Source organism: Eptatretus burgeri, chromosome 2, assembly GCF_056783735.1.
Source record: "Eptatretus burgeri isolate ZD-2024b chromosome 2, Ebu_testis_v1, whole genome shotgun sequence".
Taxonomy (NCBI): Eukaryota; Metazoa; Chordata; class Myxini; order Myxiniformes; family Myxinidae; genus Eptatretus; species Eptatretus burgeri.
Window position 1 is genome coordinate 54558684 of NC_140962.1, and position 18982 is coordinate 54577665.

General features: G+C 35.3%; 1 protein-coding gene and 1 long non-coding RNA gene across 2 annotated transcripts in view; one reads left to right on the plus strand and one right to left on the minus strand.

Annotated features, from left to right (window-relative positions):
• Window positions 1–52, plus strand: part of LOC147032076 (uncharacterized) — a 2065-nt gene extending 2013 nt beyond the window's left edge. The window contains exon 2 of the long non-coding RNA XR_015051927.1: window positions 1–52. This exon is cut by the window's left edge and continues 288 nt beyond it. This is a non-coding gene — a long non-coding RNA (uncharacterized LOC147032076).
• Window positions 1–18982, minus strand: part of LOC147032075 (5-hydroxytryptamine receptor 2B-like) — a 37395-nt gene that overhangs the window by 11261 nt on the left and 7152 nt on the right. The gene's annotated exons all lie outside the window — the stretch shown is intronic.

Consider the following 18982-nt stretch of genomic DNA (forward strand, 5'->3'; position numbering starts at 1 on the left):
CACACACACACACACACACACACACACACACACACACACACACACACACACACACACACACACACACACACACACACACACACACACACACACACACAAACACACCAACAAACAAAAGTTAATCTTGACTATGTAGTCGAGGATTCTGTGTTTGGGGTTCACAGATCTAAGAACGTCCCCCTTGACACACATTATATATATATATTTTTTTAATGTAACCCTGTTATACACCTCGGACTTGGTCTTCGAGTGTCCATAATGGTGTATAGTAGAGGGGAGTGAAGCGCCAACCGATTGCTCCCATTTCTAATTCCTTTATTTGCTTAGTTTTGACTTTTGTAATTCCTGTGAATAAAATGAACCTAAAATCTCTGCCCCTTCTAAATCATATACTTTATAAGTTCAAGGAACTGTATATATTACATGAACAATTACAAAAAGTTCATTTGTCCATCGCTTTGTATAACCTTTTTCAAAATGAGATTTCCACCTATATATTCTTACAATATCACCAACTTTGAACTTAAGCTTTTTGACATTAATCTCTTTTTCATATATTAATTTTGTAAATGTTTCTGATGGTTTCATATTCGTTGATGTGTGAATCGTTTCATTATACTTATCCACAATATCCTGAATAAAAGAGGACCATTGTTGAGAACCGAGTTGTGTGAATTTTTTTATATGGTCTCTCTTTTAAGGTGCGATTAAAACGTTAAATAACAACGGCTTTTCCTTCATTAAAGGTACTGTATAATGTAATACTGTTATTTTTTAGAAAATTCATAAATGCCTTATTAAAAAACTCTCTACCCTCATCAGTCCACAATTTTTTTAGGTTTTCTCTTACTTTTATTAAATATCTGTTGAAAGTCTATCATAAGAGTATTAACTGATTTGTTTTTTAAAGGGACAACCCACGCATATCTTCTCCTCAAATCAATAACGGTTAAAGCATAATTGTATCCCTTATCATTATTTAGTTCAATCAAATCAGCGGACCAGATATAATCAACTTCCTTGGAATAAACCTTCCTTCTCTGAAACTTTGTGAATATTGGTTTATGTAATTCATCAGCGAATTGCTCTTCAATCTTTATGACATCATTGGAGTCTATAAGTTTTTTGAATTTCCAAGTCCAAGTTTCAATTTAGCACTGATCATCTTCTTTATGATGAACCTATCAACTTTTTCTCTCAAGGTTGGATTTTGTATCAGAGACAAATTATACAAATTTTCTCTATCGGCTTCATGTTTTTCTTCCAAAGTTGTGGTATTCCCATAATCAATATCGTGCCTCATGCACACTTCATCAACCCTATTGATAGGTTTGCTCCACAGTTTAGGATTGTCACCCTCATCTAATCTTTTATCCAAGTTTGTGCCTGGACCACAGAAAAAATACCCTGGTAGATGGAATTCCCCTGGTATTCCAGTAGTTGTAAATTTACTTCCTGATAAAAACTTTTGTATATCTCCTCCGAGTTTGTGTTTGGAGATAAATTGATTTTTTTTTGAACCACACACCAAACATATACCTTTTGTATAACCCTATTATTTTTACTTTTAAAATATGAAATATTTTTAGTATTAGTTTTCTTTCTACATTTGAGACAATAACTCATTTATTTATGAGAAAAATTCCTCCAGAGTGCGAAAACCTTTTTAGTTTCCAACATGCACATTTGAATCTTAATTTTTAAAACATGAAGAATCCTTAGAAATGCCTTCACTCTCTCCTCCATTTACTTAAGAAAAAACTGAAAAAATTGAATTAAAGTCAATATCTTGTCCTTGAAAACGATGTCAATAGCCTTGTCGAAAATATTGCTAATAGACTTGTCAATAATTTGTTTTCCTCCTCGGTGCGTTGAGATTCATTTATTTTCTGTAATACCCCCAATCTTTTTTTAATCTCACCGGTTTCCATATTTTCATATTTATTCATTCTCGCTCTTTCCTCCCTCTCCTCCCTCTCCTCCATCTCCTCCTTCTCTCTCTTCTCCCTCTCCTCCTTCTCTCTCTGCTCCCTCTCTTCCTTCTCTCTCTTCTCCTTTTCCTCCTCTTCCCTCACTTCTTCAACTCCTTCCTCATCCCTTACTCTCCTTGAATCGCTTACACCCCATAGAATATTATACATCTATTTATCGGGATTTCTTGTTCTTCCTGTATCCCAATTTTTTTTTTTTTACAACAGGAAACCAATAGAAATACTTTTGAATTTCTAAAAGAGCCTTACGTTTTCTTAACTTTATAATTTTTTCATTATTTAGCATTCTAATTAAATCTAAAGTTGTCGGTTTATCAACATCAGCATAAAGCCAATCTTTTATTGGAAATACCTAATTCTTATGTTGTAGAACATATTTATTAAAACACCGAATACCCTTTTCTTGAAGGTATGGATGGACACAGAAATGATAATTTTCTTGAGGCCTTCTTGCTGTCATTTATATATTAGAAATATATGACAGAATAATATTATGACACGAAACACCTCCCCATCTTCCCATAGTTAAATCATTTTGTATTTCCTTACTTATTATATATAATCCTGTTTTTTCTGTTTTCATGATATAAACTAGGGCAAAACCATTATTATATTTGCCCTTATTAAATTATTTTATTTGCTGTTGACTAATCGTGCTTCAACAAAACTCATTCTCTATACCAAGTGGATAATATTCTTCCTTATGAGACTGATTTAATTGTTCCAGGTCTTCTAGGTCAATTTTAAATGAACAATTATAGCCTAAATCGTTCATAACATACCACCATTGTTCTATTCTCATACAAACGATACGCCCTTCTTTATAAATATTTATTTTAATTGGAACTGTGAATTCTATATGACCGGGAGATAAAATCAACACTTCTGTATCTTTGGAATACACGGCCATTTTATTTAAGGATATATAGATTGTGATAAATCATTTAATCTCACCAAGTCATTCGCGTCAGTCAGGCTTGGATAATTTTTTTATATTATAAGCATTTTTCATATTCATATTTTTAGTTATACTATATTTCTGTCGTTCAGCCTGTGCCTTTGTGTAATAATTTGATAAATCAATATCCAGTTCTTGGGATACACCAAAGATAGAGCCATCTTTACCAACAAAAGTCATTTATATTATATTAAAAATAATGTCATAATTTTTTTTTATTTGTGTTGAGTTGAAATAACACATATAGACATAATTGACCACAACACTTGGAATTTAATTCTTGGACTTGAAATGTTTGATAAACACCATTCTGGAAGAATTTTATGACTTCCTCAGGTGGTGGAAGAGCAAAACTCTCAAAATAATATTTGTCTTGACTATTAAAAACACAAACCCAATGAGAACCGTTCTCATTATTATCTTCTAAGTTCATAATAATATACTTTGTATGTTTAGGCACGTTTCTTAATTCATCTCTCATACAAATAACCACATTATGAATTTTTAATTTCTTACAATATTTGACAAGTTGTAAATTTGATGTTACATTCTTTCCAAATTCTTTAAACCACTCATCAATGCTCATTTAATTATTAGAAAGATATAATCCATTACCCCTTTTAGTTAATTTCACACCTGCTTGTGCGATAGAAGAAAGCATATCTCCAACTAACAATCTCGCTTTATCAGGCAGATTTTCAAGTTTTTCAGCAAAATCTACAATTACACCACCTCCACTAATTTGTTTCTCCAACTCTTTGTTATGTCTTTCCAATTATTTTTGAGCCTGGAGTTGAGCCTTCCTTTCGTTGTCAGTTTTCACCACTGTTGAAATACCACCAGTCAATGCTCCAACTGCACTTGAAACGAGCAAATAAAGGAATTAAAAATGGAAGAAATCCTCCACTCGTATCTCTAATTGAATATTTTTTAACATGGGTTTTGTCATTTTAATTTTAAGTAAGCCAGTATCGTTCAAGATTTTAACCTGTTCTCTTGTGAGAAAAACAACAATTCTTACTGCTCCTTTTCTCTGAATTGTATTAACGTTAATCGTACAAGGCTTTTGATTTTGAACACAAGATAATAGTTTATGAAGATTGATTTGATTAACATATACCCCAGTTGCTACTTTGCCACTCATTTATTTTACAAAAAATAGTGAGACTAATCATAACACCATTATCTGTATTTGTTGTAATTCTGTTTCTTCCAAAAGCAAATGATATGTATCAACTTCTTCACTCTCTCCTCTTTCAATGTATAGCGAAGTATCCACTCGATTCGACTTTATAGTTTTCTTTTGAGCACTCCGATCAAATGCATAGATTGTATACAAACTTTTAAATGCTGTCATATCCAAAATAGGTTCTTTATTTCCATTACTTTCACACACCTTTTGGTAAGACTTGTATGATTCAGCAAAATCATTTTTTCCCAATTACTTTCCAATCTATCTCGTGGATAAAATGTTCCATCGAGAGAAACACGAAGTTGTTTCACCTTAGCATTATCACTCAATGCATTATTCTTATCTGTAGCAGTATAACCATCTGGTTTTTAAAAAATGATCCACAGATATCGTGGCTTTCCTTCCAGAACACCCAAATTCCATGTGGAAGTGGTTTGGTTTAGTTTAACGTGTTGACATCTTCTTTTAAGTTATGATACACTGAATGGTTTCTTTGAGTTTTGCCTTCTGTTCAACATCTCTTCTGTTTTAACATTAGGAGTATATTCACTAATATGCCAACTCATTTCATCAATTACAAATTTATTCTGATCAGCAAAAGCATTACCAACACCAAAAAGTAATCTATTTTCATTATCATTCCTTTGTAGTTGAAATCTAATTTTAAGACCATACAGACCTTTATCATGATCACAAAATCCAAATGTTCATTTAAGAGGAACTGCCACAGTAAAACTATTAACTGCTTTTGTATCATCATTATACATTGCTTTCCTTTGAGGATATCCAGGGTCTGTGTTTGTTCCCGTTGACATATCAGAAATAAAACCTTCGACAGCCCCTTTCCCCATTCTATCACTGAATGAATATAGTGAAAATTTCATCATTTCAGATACAGCAGAGACATAATCAACCGCTTCAACTTCTTGTGTTCCAATGTACAAACGAACACTATCAAACATTTTCCAGAAGAAATCATTTACGAGTATAGCGTTTGTGTTATTCCCAGCCTTGGTGAATGTAAATTTACACAACAAGAAACTTTCGGATTGATTCAAATAAGTTTGTTGATTATTTATTTCAAAACTTTTTGTACCATTTGCATTCCAGTCTGTTGCAGTTATGGCATTGACCTTGAAGTAATCTTTTTTAGTGGAGTTTGAGATGATAATATTATTACCAAATCATAGATACTATCAATTGCTTCCATACTTGTATTTATTTAGGAAAAAAGATGTTAAAACTTTTGAAACCCTGACCCACTATTTGAATTATTTTCTGTCGTTATTGGGGGGACAACTGAGTTTTGCCTTTCTTAATTTCTTTTATTGCTTGTAATTTATGAGATTCCTTTTGGGCATCTTTTATACTCTTTACAGCACTTGCTACATTTCCCACAGCAGAAGCAGTTGAACCAATTTGGTGTTTTTGTTTAAGAATAGTTGAACCGATACCCATTTGAGTATCAATTATCCCTTCTCCTCTAAAGTGATGTCCGACACCCCTTTGTCTCTTAGATTTATAGTATCCTCTACCAAGATACATATCTTCACCCTTGTAATATGGGGAAAGGAACATCGCATCCCCTGTAATTATTTTATATTTTCGCAACTCATGTTTCCTCACAATCATCGTATTTACTTATTGGAAAACTTCACGTAGGTGAATTCTGATGGATATAACTTCTCCATTAAAGAAATCATACGATTATCTTGGTTGATTATCCTAAAATTTAATCTGTGTATGGTTTTTCCTGACACGGAGATAAACCAAATTTTTGGGTTCCATGTTTAATTTATAACCAATTGGGGTTGAGTATGCGATGAATGAAAATACTGTATTTGTTCTTATTCCATCATTATAAGCACCATCAATCAAATCACAGTGAAGTAATACCGAATTTATTCCTGAGGATATTTGAATGACATTATCACTGTAAAACGTCCCATTAGTTTCAATCTTTTTTGAGGAGAAACCCAATAACTCTAAATGAATTATCAATTGTGAAATCAACCTTATAGTTATTTTTGAGTTTAATCGTTGATTTTGAAGCATGTTTTTGAATATGTATAACAATATTATTTGGTTCATCACCCTGTGCTTTCATAAGATGAGCAATTTCGGAAGATATTTGAGAAATCTCATATGCTCCAGGTGAAACTGTTATCGTTTTGTTTCCACTTCCCGGATTATAACTAAACTTGTCATTTTTCTCAGTTATATTAAATAAGGTATTATCCGTTTCCATGGACAATAAAGATGCCTCATATTCTTTTGTTGGATCAAGTTGTAGTGGGTATGGGAATGAAGATGTGTGGTTGCTTGTTGTGAAAATGAAACTGAGGATTGTGCTTCTCATCTTATTGAATATGAGATAAAATATCTTTGTATTGGTATTTATTCATTATTTTCATGCTCATCAACTGGTCTAAAATGGCTGATGCTTCATTAAAACAATTGTTATTTCCAGCTTTCTTACTACTTAACAACAATAACAGTCTATTAACTAATTGTGATGGGTCATTTGGAAGAAAACTAACACCTGAACCAAGGATACTTAAAGCCTGAATAATGTGTTTCTCCTTCTCATTCTTGCCACGTTTACCAGAAAGACTAACCCTTTCATTATCAGAGTTCAGCAGATCAATATATACTCTATCATCATTATTTTTCATATCCAATGGTTTCACGAAATACTTTGATTCACCCCTCGCAGTTGAACCTTGTCTTCCATCTTTTGTGAGAAGAAACATGAATCTCAGAGTTAGTTTAACAGGGGGTTGAGCAGAACCCAAGAACTTGAATTCATCATTAAATATCAATACCTTTTCTTGAACAAGACGAAATATTGCTGGTTGTTCTGTTGCAATGAGTCCTGCTTTGGTTTTTGAATCCGCTGAATATTCATTGTTTTGAAGAGCATTCACAATATAATCAGGGGGGTGATTAATCTCCTCCAGTTGTTGAAATAATCCTTCATCATCATATTCTAATTCTCTTATATGTTCTAATTCTTCTTCCATCATTTGACTGAAATCTTTTATCATTTGAAGTTTTTTAGGAGTATATTCTATTGAGGGAACTGTGGAAACATCGATAATTTTTTATTTGGAAGTTTATAAATGTGGTTTAAAAAATTTCTCTTGTTTTCTTTCAAATGCTTCTTCACCCATTAGTTTCTGTCTGCGTTTCTTCTTTATGTCTTCCTGTTGTTTTACAACTTTTGAAACCAACTCTTGATGTTCCGAAAATCTTCTTGATCTTTCTTTCGCATCCATTTATTTATTGGAAAATGTCATATAATATCTCATCTTGTTTCACAACAATATATTTATATTTTTCAGTCGTGTGCTTCATATAATCCCCAAATTCTTTTTTTACTGCATAATGTAGAACAATTGTCTCTCCAAAAATTGTTTATATCTATGGAATTTAACTTGAATAAAATAAAAGTATTAGCATTGTTTCTGATGGAACGACGAGGAAGTTGAAAGTATGATTGACTAAGACAAATGCAATGACCAGAAAAATGTCTCCCTCTTGTGTAGTAGCTGTCCATTACCGTTTGGTTTCTCTCATTAACACAATCATCAAAGATAACAAGGTTCTTTTTTGATTTATCCAAATCTTGGGGAGACGGTATATCATCCGTATTATCACTAAGAATACAAGTTATCGGTTTTGATTTCTTTTTACATCTCTGTGCATCTCAAAATAGTTGTATTATATCTTCAGTGTTATAATCATTTTGGTTTTTTTGAAGTTTAAATAAACCGATTATATCTTCTTTTTGAAGACCAGCATTAAAACCTTGTTAGAGTAGTTGATTCTCTGGTGGAAACCTCGACTTTGTGAAAATTATTAAATTATAATAATCTAAAAAGTTGGGAGTCAGGAGCATCTTCTAAAGTAAGCAGGTTTTTCCACATCTGCTTGAACCAACTATGAGGCATGTTAATGAATTTGGGAGATTTTTATGGTGGTTAAATTTTATCTTATTTTCCCAAATGCCTAAAAAATCATTCATTTATATATTTGGAAAACAGGTTATTTAATTTATTATTGGCTTTTCTATAAACTCTATATTTTATCCTAAGTTCAGGATTAATTTCAAGATAATCCATAATTTTATTTATGCAATATCTTGTGTTGATATTTCCCTGAAAATGACAATCGTGAATAATATATAACAACAATCCTTTGAACATTTCTCTAATACATTCAGTTTCTTCCCTTGTAAGGAAAGGTGTTGTTATCACCCTCATACTTTGCATTCATTTCTCTAATCAATCTTGTAAAGTAATTCATTTTTGGTGCAAATCTAAAAGAATTATTTTCCTTTTTATATTTTTTATTATCATTAATTCGATGATAATCACAGAATATACATTGTTTATAGGCTTTTGACTCTGTGTTTAATCCCACTCTATCACATGCAGGACAATTCTCAAATTTGTCATTTGGAGAATCAGAGAATTCAAGAGGCTCAAAATATAACATATTTATAAAGTAAAACTTTACTTAAACTAAAGTTCATCTTCAGAATCATCTATAAAACTACTTTCATAACTATCATTTGAACATAAACTCTCGGTATCGTACCTGCCATAATCACTCTCATAATCTTCAAAATCTTCGGTTGAATATTGACTCGTATTTAATTCGTAGAAACAACATTACGATTGATATCTAAATACAATTTTTCATTACCAGAGTCAACTACAACATTTCTTAATATTAAAGGTAATGTTAACATGATCCTTAACTACTATTGAGCGAAATGTCATTTCCCCTGATATATTAATATCCTTTATTTCATCAGGATTTACATATTTAGGGTTGTTGAAAAAAATACAAATTTCTCCCTGCATATATACAGATGGTCTTATCTTTTCTTTCTAAAGCTTCATCCATAAGGTTTTAATTTTTTGAAACTTTTTCTTGTTTCATTGCTTTTTCTAGTTTTAAATATATTGCCAGAAGGAGAGGAGAAACTTTTGTTGGAGATACTTTAATTGATGTTCTTCCAGGTATACTAAAAGCCCTTCCACTGAAGGAAATTGAAGAACTCATATTATTTACCATAATTGTTTTTATTCAATAGTTGTTTTGTTCCAATAGTTGTTATGTTTATCTTTGTTCAATTTTACATCCTTGACATATTTCTCAGTATTTTTAACAAATTAAGAGATTGATTGAAACTTGTCTTTTGTGTCTTGAAACATTGTATTTATTAAGTGAAAAAAGTTGGAGGATAAAATGGTTTTAAGCACAGATTCACCTATAAGTTAAACGAAATTTTCATCAAGAAAATTTAAGTTTAAGCAAAGTTTTATTCTATAAATATGGTGAATACAACGTACTGTGATGTTTGTATTCACAAATATAAATATTATAAAAAACACCTTCAATCCAACAAACACATTTATTCTATTTTATCAAATATCTCCTCTTGAGTTGAAAACAAAACATTGTGATATCTGCTCAAAGGATGTTTTGAAGAGTAGTTATAAGAAGCACCTTCAATTGCAAAAACAAAAGAAGAATGAGTTTAAAGTAAAGGGAGACTATTATATTGAAAACACTGATGGAGCTTTTAAGAATCATATTAAAATAAGGATTTTTCAATTTGGAGAACCCGGTCCATCATCAATAGCTGAATCAATTGAAATAGTGAAACCTGATGTTGAAAAAGTTATTAAAAAGACATTAAAAGAAATGAAAACTTTAAAGTTTTATATGGGGGTGAAAATGAATATGAAAAGAGAAGATGAAGAACAAACTCCTTATATGAGAACAGATCTTCATTTTATAACATAATTTCAAGATTTTCTGAATTGTGGGGTTTATGAAGAACTATCAAGACGAGAGGAGGATGTTGATAATACAGTGGTAGGAAGTGGATTTAATATTTTTTTTAATCATCTTTTTAGATATACACATTTTAAAATCAGACCCTCTTAAAGCTTCATATATTGAATTACCAAAATAAATAAAACTAAAGAAGGCAGTTGTTAATATTAAGAACAATGATAATAAATGTTTTCTCTGGTCTGTTGTTGCTCACTTACATCCAACAAATTGTAATTCAGAAACTGTAAAACAATATATGAAATATGAGAATATCCTGGATATTAAAGATTTTAAATTCCCAATGCCACTAACAGATATTCCTAAATTATCTTTCTATTAATGTATATGGATTGACGAGAGAGAATAAAGTTCAGGTATTAAATATTACAAACAACTCTAAAAATGAAGAAACACGCATTGATCTTTTATATTTTAGTGTTGGAAAGAATTCACATTATACATACATCAATAATTTATCAAGATTAATCTCTTCTCAGGTATTCAGAAGAGCATACAAAATATATCCTTTTAAGCGATGTCTTAATTCATTTCATACAAAAGAATGATTAGAACAACATTCAAAATATTGTAGTAATCATAAATCAGCTGTAATTACAATGCCTAAACCTGGTGAAAAGATTTCTTTTGAAGATTATAATAAATCTATCATGCACCCATTTGTGATATACGCTGATTTTGAATGTATCCTTAAAAAGATAAATACTGCTTCTCCTAATCCAAAAGAATCATATACAAATAAATATCAAAAACATATTCCTTGTGGTTTCTGTTATTATATCAAATCATCTGTTGGAGAAAAGTATAATAAACTTGAACATTATAGTGGAAAAAAAGCCTCACAAGAGTTTGTAAAACAATTAGAAAAGGATTGTATAAGACTAACTAAATTAATGAAAGAAACAAATGAACCGATGAAATTAACCGAAGAAGAAAAATTAGAATTTAGAAAGAATAATATCTGTCATATTTGTGAGGAGGAAATTGAGGAGTCTAAAGTTAGGGATCATTGTCATCTTACTGGTAAATATAGAGGTCCCACTCATTCCTGTTGTAATCTTAATTATAAATTTCCTTCTTTTATTCCAGTCTTTCTTCACAACAGCGCCAACTATGATACACATCTATTTATAAATGAACTTTCAAAAACACCAGGGAATATTTCTGCCATAACAAACACAAGTCAAAAGTATATTTCATTTACAAAAATGATATTCACAAAACCTTTAACTCGTATTAGGTTTCTCGATTCTTTCAACTTTAAGGGAACACCACGAGCCGACCTCACATCAAATCTAAGCTCCACGGGCTCTTTTCCAAATCTTAATTCATTCTTTCCAAAAGAGGAAATTCTAACTAAAGAGGAAATTCAGATTAAAGAGAGAATTCAAAGTAAAGAGGAAATTCTAATTAATGAGGCAATTAATGAAGAAATTCTAACTGAAGATGAAATTCTAATTATAAAGAAAATTCCAACATTGAATGAAATTCTAACTAAAGAGGAAATTCTGATTATAGATGAAAATCTGATTAAAGAGGGAATTCTAACTAGAGAGGAAATTCAAACAAGGAATGAAATTCAAAGTGAAGAGAAAATTCCTACAAGTAAGGAAATTTATCCTTATGATTATATGGATTCATTTATGAGATTTAAAAAAACACAACTTCCTTCAAAAAGAAAGTTTCTCTCATAACCTTTATGAAGAAGAGATACGTGATAAGGAATATAAACACACACAAGAAATTTGGAAAATATTTAAGATAAAGAACTGTGGGGAATATCATGATTTGTATCTAAAATCAGATGTTTTATTGTTAGCTGATGTGTTTGAAGCTTTTAGATCACTCTGTCATAATAAAAATTCTTATGGATTAGATCCTGCCCACTATTTCACAGCTCCTGGCTTAGCTTGGTTTGCAATGTTGAAAATGACAAAACAAGATATAGATTTAATCAGTGATGTAGATATGCTTTTGATGATTGAGAAGTCTAAGAGAGGTGGAATATCACAAGTATGTTCAAAAAGATATGCTAAAGGAAATAATAAATATCTTCCAAATTATGATCGTGAAAAATATAGTAATTATTTGATGTATTTTGATGCTAATAATTTGTATGAATGGGCAATGTCTCAATCTCTGCCTTATGGTAAATTAGAGTGGATGGAAGAAAAGGATTATGAAAAGGCTTTGATGAATATTGTTATTTCTTCTCAAGAGGAATTGAATGAGGAAAAAGAAGGTTATTATTTTGAAGTTGATTTGAGGTACCCGAGTGATCTTTATAATAAGCATAAAGACCTTCCTTTTGCATGTGAGAAAGAAACCCCAAAGAAAGAATGGTTAAGTGATTATCATAAAAGTTTTAATATTAAAGGTAAATCAACAGAAAAGTTATTAGCAACATTCTATGATATTGACGAGATATTCACATTTGCAGAATGTGCCCTTCATTTGCAGAAGGGCAAGGGATATGTTTTGCATCAGAGAAGCTTGAAACAGTTTTTGGGAGAAGGATTGAGAGTAGCTAAAATTCATAGAGTTTTAAAATTTAAACAAAGTTCTTGGATGAAAAAGAATATTAAATTCAATACAGATATGAGAACAAATACAAAAGTAAAATTTGAAGGGGAATTCTATAAATTGATGAATAATGCTGTCTTTGGAAAGACAATGGAGAATGTTAGAAACAGGCAAAACATTAGATTTGCAACATCTTGGAAAGAAGCTTCTAGATTGATAAATAAACCAAGTTTTGAGAGAGAAGAGTTATTTTCAGAGAACTTTTCTGCTATTCATATGAAAAAGGAAAGTATTGTAATGGATAAACCAATTTATATTGGAAAAGCAGTTCTTGATTTATTAAAGATATTGATGTTTGTATAATGACTTAAAGAAAAAGTATGGTGAAAATGTTTCATTGTTGTATATGGACACTGTTAGTTTTATTCTAGATCTAAAAACTGATGATGTTTATAAAGATATGAAGAAAAATATTGGAGTATATGATACAAGTAATTTTAGAAAGAAGAGTGAGTTATTTTCAGAAAAGAATGAAAAGTTTATTGGTAAGTTTAAGGATGAGTTGGGTGGAAAAGTAATGAGTGAGTTTATTGGATTGAGAGCAAAGGCATATGCCTATAAGTATGGTGATCAGATTGTTAAAAGGTTAAAGGGAATAAAGAAATATGTAATAAAGAAATCAATAACTTTTAGAAATTATTATAATTGTTTGAATAAGAAAGAAGAATATAGGAAAATGAATACAATAAGAAGATTAAAAACATAACATATATAGTGAAGAAGTAAATAAAAAGGTATTAGGAGACTTTGATGATAAGAGATTTATTTTAGATAATGGAATAGATTGTGTTCCATATGGATATTGTATGATAGAGTGTATAGAATAGATTGTGCTCCATACGGATACAAGTTTTAACTAAATAGAATATGGGTTAGGGTTTTTTAATGGTCGAACCAAGTATTAATCAAACTAAAGAGTGGAGAAAATCTCAGTCTTGGTATATAAATGGAAAACATAATGAATGTGAAAAATATCAAATAAGTCATTGAAAAAAATAACTAAAACAAAGGTAAATATAACAAATAAGCGAATCAATTTAAAAACTTGTAAATTAGAGGATGTAAAGAAAAAAATTAATATCCTTGAATGGACTGAAAACTTTGCTGGTTATCAATTGAACAATGGAAAAATATTTTTTTTACAATCTCAAAAATGATATGCAACTCAGGAGGTAGTCAGATGAGAGCATTAAGAGAAGTAGATCATTTCATAATGACACAAAAGGGGTATCTTGAAAAATATAGAGATTCAAATGTTTTGTTTTTAAATATTTTAGATGGGGATTATTGTGCAAAGAAAATTAAACTATTGAAGGAATTTGAGAATGAACAAATCTTTATAGGATCAATGAGTGAGCAAAACAATATGCATTGGTTATTTGAAAAAAAAGTGCTCCTCGGCTAAAAGGGGAGGCTATTAATATTTCCATTCACTTACATGTTTTAGATATTTCTACAGCAGCGAATTCAACAGGTTGGGATAAAAAGGGGGTTTATTTTTAGGGAAAAAAATATGAATCGCTGAGAACCTCCCATTCATTAACATGGGGGAAAGTGAGCCAGAATCAGTACATTCACCCTACATATATATATATATATATATATATATATATATATATATATATATATATATATATATATATATATATATATATATATATATATATATATATATATATATATATATATATATATATATATATATATATATATATATATATATATATATATATATATATATATATATATATATATATATATATATATATATATATATATATATATATATATATATATATATATATATATATATATACATACATATACATATACATATATATATATATATATATATATATATATATATATATATATATATATATATATATATATATATATATATATATATATATATACTGGCCGACAGATTAAGCCAGTCGCGGACTGGGAATCCTCTGTCGTGCAAAGTCCTTCCTCGGCCCTTTTGAGCTGCTGACCACTTACAAAGCTTTTGTCCGTAGCCTGATGGAGTACTGCTCTCCCCTCTGGGCTGGTGCTCCTGCCCCCCACCTTTCTCGGATTCACGCTGTCAAAACCAGGGCATTTAAGATCATCGGCATCTCCCGCAATGAAGCTGAGTCTTTGGGCCTCTCACTCAATCACCGCAGGTTGGTCGGTAGTCTTTCTGTCTTCTACCAACTCCTCTCCAGCCTTGCCCCCCCTGCTCTCTCTGCGATTTGTCTGCACCACATTTCCACAGGGCGCTCAAGGTCCGCCAACAACCCCCTTCTGGTAAAACTACCAAAATCACGAATCACTGCTCATCTTCACTCTTTCATTCCTCTATTTTCCCGCCTTTGGAATAAACTTCCTCACTCTATTCTTTCCCATTCTTCCCTCCAGGCTTTCAAAACAGCTGTTCACCACCACCTCTTATCTTCCCCCATCCAAATCCTCGATCTTTTCTACCCCCGATAATCCACCCAAGCCCACTTCCTTCAATTCCCCTGCTTTCTTTCCTGAAAGTCCCTGTAATGTCCATCTTCTCTTCGCCATGTTCCCCGTCCCATCCCCATCCCTCTCCCTTCCACAGTTCACCTAATGTGTCTGTTCCCCACTGTTTTGTCCCTCCCACTCCCGCCCCTCTTGTCTCATGCCCCTTGCTGTGAGTTGTGTGTTAGCTCTCATACGAGCCTCGACCAAGGTATACAAAAAAAAAAAAGATTAATATTCCACCACTCTCCAGAATTTATTTAACATCAGGGTAGTTTTCATACAAGGAATATTGTCAATCAGACGTTGACAGAGGTGTTGCTGACTACTGCCCCAATTAAACAAAAATAAGGGCAATATCCCTGGGCACTCACCTGGTGGAATAATGATTCTGATGTGGAATTCAACGTTGTGGTGTATTGGCATAGAGCATTGAGGGGGCATGGAGGAGTTGTGATAATAGTCACGTGTCTGCAATGCATATAGCTGTTCGCGCCCGCTAGAGGCTCGTAGTCGTGTGCATCCGGGAACGCAATAAACAGAGTTACGATTACCCTCTCGACTCTCTGTGTCTCACTGCTCCCCGGACATTACATTGGCGATGAGGATGGTTGATGGTCGGGGCACGCGCACGGACGGGTGCCCGCTTTCGTCAGAGACGACTTCAAATTGTTTTCAGAACAGTTGGGGTGCTATATCCACGCGAATGATGTGGATGACGAGAGTGAAGCATTCGTCCGTGGCCTGCAAGTTCACGGCGGGGAAGCTTCCAGCTTGACTCAGGGATCGCTTTATTTCTGGGTTACAAGATGCGAAAATGGTTTTGGCGGTTCCACAGCTAAAGGACGAAGACATTACATTCAACTCAGTAGTCGAAATGGCGTCGGCCGTTGCACAGACTCTGAGGGATGTCCGAGCCCTCGCTGGCCAGAGCATGACAGGTGATCCGGAGGTTCGCGTGATGTACCAGGCGTCCACGACCGCATGCACAGTCTTCGGTGCGGACCGTGGCCAGACGTTGCAATGCGGCCAGTTGTACGGCGATGTGAACACTCAGGGACATCTACAGCATGTGTGCCAAGTGTCATTGGCCACTATAACGGTCATAGATGGCGATGTGCGAGGCAACCCCAGCGACGCGGCGCGAGACCTACACCCGGTACGAGGCAACCCCAGTGACACGGGGTGAGACCTGCAGCCGGTACGATGTTTTGTGCATGACGTACGCTTTTACGTCCCGGGTCGAGACATGCAACCTGTGTGAGGTTTTGTGCATGACGTACGCTTTTACATCCCGGGGCAAGGCCTGCAACCTGCATGGGGCAACCCGGACAACCCGGAGCGGGACCTGCAGCCATTGATGGGCCTGTTTTCAATTGGTCCGATGGTAACAAGACCAATGGCAGTGGAGATCGAGGTGAACGAGACTCCGATCGTTTTTAAAATTGATACCGGGGCCGCGGTGTCGATCATAGGCGAACACACCGCTCGTGAACTCCGCGGTCTTCACCTGGTCAGGGATACCCTCACGCTGTACACGTACACCGGTGAAGCGATTACACCACTTGCTATGGCAGACGTCTCGGTGACCTACCAAGGTCAAAGCGCCCTGCTCTTGCTGTTTGTGGTACGAGGGGAGGGGCCTGCGCTTTTGGGCCGAGACTGGCTGACTAGCCTCGGGCGAGACTGGACGGCGCCAGCCATTCACCTTGGGCGTCCCGTGCCGAGCCGATTAGAGAGTCGGTGGGAGGAGGTTCCTCTTTCGGAGTTCGTATCACCAGGTGCGCCTGTGTCTCCTTCGGGCCCCGTACCTCCGTTTGGGCCCGGGGCCTCCCTCGAGACCCGAGGGCGAGTTCCCGGTGGCAGGGGCCGCGGCGGTACGACGTTGGTGTCTGTTCCTTGCTTCCGACAATGACGATATATGGTTCCGGAGCAACGGGGAGCTTGCCAGCTGCGACGGGCTCTCACGCTTGCGTTGCGTGGAGGGTCCACCTTCGTCCGGATCAACCAACCGGGTTGATGTGTTGGCACTGTGCCAAGTCCAAAGCGAACCGGTCGCATCCAGGAAGTTTGCGGTGCGCGACGATCGACGGTGTCCTCTTCGCCGTTCAGACGAGGACCTGCATGCAAGTCGCCTCGACGTTGTTACAACCAAGAGGCTTGCTCGCAGCGTGGTTCATGATTTGTTAATGGTTGTATGTTTGATTCTCGCAGCACGAATGATTAAGCATGGCATTATAAAAGCAAATGCCGACAGTCCGCGTGTGAGCAAAATGTGTTTGATTGGGATTAATGCTTTCTCTGATGTGAAGAACTTGCAGAAGATCGTTGCGAATAAAGAGGTCTTCTAGATCCCGGTCTTCGATGACAGTCCGCAGTTCGCTGCAGCCTCATGTGTTAAAATTATACTGTGGGAACGCGCTGTACGTAAAGAGAAGTTTGCATCTGCGCAAACGATGTTTCTGCTGCTGTATGACGTTGCTATTCGTCCAGCCAATGCTGATCATCCCTGTGGACGTGCATTGGGATCTCGGCTTGTTTTGCCGCGACCTGGAGGGTCCGTGGCAGGGGCGGTGTTGCGCCCGGCGCTGGTGCGCGATTTTGGTGTGGCACAGCTGGTAATGGAGCCGGCTAATTGCCTGGTTCGGGTTGATGGCGGGGAGCCGGGGCAGGTTCGCTGTTCAGCATCACCCCCACCCCTGATATTGCCAAGGTCAGACGTGCCAGGCGCCATGGAGCGCAAACCTCTGATCTCGCCAATGTCAGCCGCGCTGGCGCCCGTGGGGCTTGCAGGCCGGGGTGCTTACCTGATTCGGTCTTGTCTGAGGGAGACGAGCCAACTTGTCGACTGGGGCATTTGATGGTGCCGGGGGAGGTTCACCTGGGGGTGTCACCTCGACCTCGCCGGAAGGCGTGTAAGCATGGGCCGTCTGGGGGCGCTATCTGCCCGGGGCAGATCGAGAAACCTGGGGCTTTTGGATGATTAGTGTTCTTCTTTTTCACCAGTTGCTTTTTGTGACATGGTGCCAATGCTTTTGCTAAGTGCCGTTTTGGCACTAGTTGCTTTTTGTGTCACAGTGCCAATGATTTTTGGTTAGTGTAATGTTGTCATTTTATAATCATACTTTTAGGAGGGAGGAGCGTGGTGTATTGGCATAGAGCGTTGAGGGGGCGTGGAGGAGTTGTGATAATAGTCACGTGTCTGCAATGCATATAGCTGTTCGCGCCCGCTAGAGGCTCGTAGTAGTGTGCATCCGGGAATGCAATAAACAGAGTTACGATTACCCTCTCGACTCTCCGTGTCTCACTGCTCCCCGGACATTACAAATGTGAGACGTAATCAAGAAAATGTACCAATGAACCAATGTAAAAGCAAATACCTAATTTGGGGGGGGGCAACCCCCCACCCCACTCCCTCCCCCATAAGTCCCATTCTACCCCAATTTTTTAAATAGCGTTACTCTGGTACATTACAAGTGATGAAGGTTGTGGTCAAGTTTCATTGGAATTGTGTGTGTAGTTTCTGAGAAGAATGCAAATTTAGATTTTGGAGGGTAATTCCCATACCCCTGCCACCCCATTCCACTCTGTTCACTCCCTTCGACCCCAATTTTTGTTTTTATTGTGAACAAACCTTGGCACATCATGGGTAATGAAGGTTGAGGTCAAGTTTCATCAGAATTGTATGCGTAGTTTTAGAGAAGAAGTTGCAAGTGTTTGTGGACGGACGGACGGACTGATGACGCGCCATCCCATAAGCTTCCCGGGACTATGTTACAGGTGAGCTAAATATGTAAAGTAACGTTTTGGCCATAAGCCCTTCAAAACAATAAAGAGATATGGAGAGAAACCGAGAAATGGGGAGAAGGAGAGGGAGAGAGTATTGTTATTACA